General features: G+C 42.4%; 1 long non-coding RNA gene across 1 annotated transcript in view; it reads left to right on the top strand.

The window, feature by feature from the left end:
- LOC113574996 overlaps positions 1–1,847 on the top strand; it is a 2,395-nt gene continuing 548 nt past the window's right edge. Inside the window, exons 1-2 of the long non-coding RNA XR_003410372.2 lie at positions 1–35; positions 1,037–1,138. This is a non-coding gene — a long non-coding RNA (uncharacterized LOC113574996). The remainder of the gene's footprint in view (positions 36–1,036; positions 1,139–1,847) is intronic.

Genomic DNA, 1,847 nt, shown 5'->3' with positions numbered 1-1,847 from the left:
AGACTTGGCAAACGGAGTAACCAGAACAGCTGCAGGTATGTCTATGCACACATGCCAACACAGTGCAATAATATCATAATAATATCAGCCTATAACCTTGTATATGATACACAACTCTTTCCCTGTAACCCTCTTAAAAGATCTTTACCGAGCACCGATCTTCACCTTGTGACATGTTTCTAACACCATAAAGCTAAGACTGTAAGGCAGATTTGCAGAACATATCTATGCACACACTTGGGTTTGAGTTCCCCTGTCTATTAGCATACAAAACACCAGAGCACATGTGAACTGACTGCTGGCAGAGGACAGCAAACCTTGTAAAAACGTGCTGCGTCGTAAGTCCTGCAGGTAGTTCAGTCTAGATGCTGTGGGCTTAAACACCGCGTCTCCGGATCGAGCGGGGCAGTTGAGAATGTCAGCTTTCCTTTCCTGTCCATCTTGTCACGGAGTAAAATGGTCCCTCATCATTACTGTCATGTTGAAATGTCATTTTTTGACAAAGCGACTGACTAAGTGTGGGCTTTTGGACAGTGGCACACATTCTACCGTTTCTTCTCATCTGACAACCAGATGATGCAGTTTCGGCCACCGCCGCACGCGCGTGTGTGCAGCAGCACTTCCTGTTCCTCGTTGAATTGAATTCGTGGGGTTTCCGGGTCTTCGGAGGGGCTGTATGAAGCTGTGGTCATGTGCTTTAAAAGGACACTTCTGATAGTTGCTGTTTGAGTCCGTGATAACGCTCTTTTTTTCCCGTTCTTTGAACCCTATGAACCTGGCAGGCATGTACTGGCCTGGGGAACACGTGGAAACCCAACTTCTGAGAGTCCGCCTGTGGTTTAAACCCTTTCGCATTCTTACCGCAAGAACTCTAAAGGACTAGATCTCACTTGCATTGCACACATCGTAGTTGACATGATATTTTTTAAAAATCATCTTACAAAATAAAACTCTAGATGATCACCTGTAAAAAGTCTTTTTTTTTTTTTTTGGTTTGTTTGTTTTGTTGTTGTTGTTGTGGCTGTGTGTTCTGTAGGATTCACGTCCAGCGTTTTATGTGATGAGGTCATCAAAACGGGAGCAACATGAATTGGGACACATGCCCAAGAGAAAGCACACGCAGAAAAAACAAACGCAGGTATCACGGCATCTACAGTTCCGTTTCCACTGTGTCCCCCTTTCCCACTGTACACGTGGTCCCTCCCCTACACATGAGCTCTGTTGGTGTGCGTGTGTGTGTGTGAGAGGGAGGAAAAGCATGCCTTTGTCATTTCTAAGCACACGCATCCCTTCAGGCGAGGTTCATCATAGCCTCATCCAAAACATTATGTTAGAAGTACAGTACAATGTTATTTTAATGCCCACCGAAAAAATAAGCTATGGATGTAGGAGAGGCTGAAGTGTTAGCTTTAGTGTTCGCTGCTCCAGCTCGGGTTCTGGTTCATCCCAGGGTTACGGCAGCAGTACATGTGCGACTTCCAGTGTGAAAGCTACGTTTCTTTTTTGTTTCTGTTTTTGTTTTGTTTTTTTTGTTTTTTTTTGCCAGTAAATTGAATATTCTATACACGTTAAATCCCATTAAGCAGTAAACTCCCTAAAGGAACATTTTATAAAAGTCTTAACAAAGAGATAAAGAAACAGAAAACAAACACAAAGAAATAAAAAGATGTAAAAGAAGGAGGAGAAACAGAAAGGAACGAGAATGAACAAACTAACCGAAGAAATGAAGAGAGGGAAAGAATGCCCAATTAATTAATTTCATATCATATCTGTCATATCTTTTTTGATCCTAATAATGAATGTCTGGTATGTGGCTGCTGAATATCTCTTGCTGCCTTTACAAAACG

This window comes from Electrophorus electricus, chromosome 9 (genome assembly GCF_013358815.1).
Source record: "Electrophorus electricus isolate fEleEle1 chromosome 9, fEleEle1.pri, whole genome shotgun sequence".
NCBI lineage: Eukaryota > Metazoa > Chordata > Actinopteri > Gymnotiformes > Gymnotidae > Electrophorus > Electrophorus electricus.
This window is presented reverse-complemented; position numbering and strand designations above follow the sequence as displayed.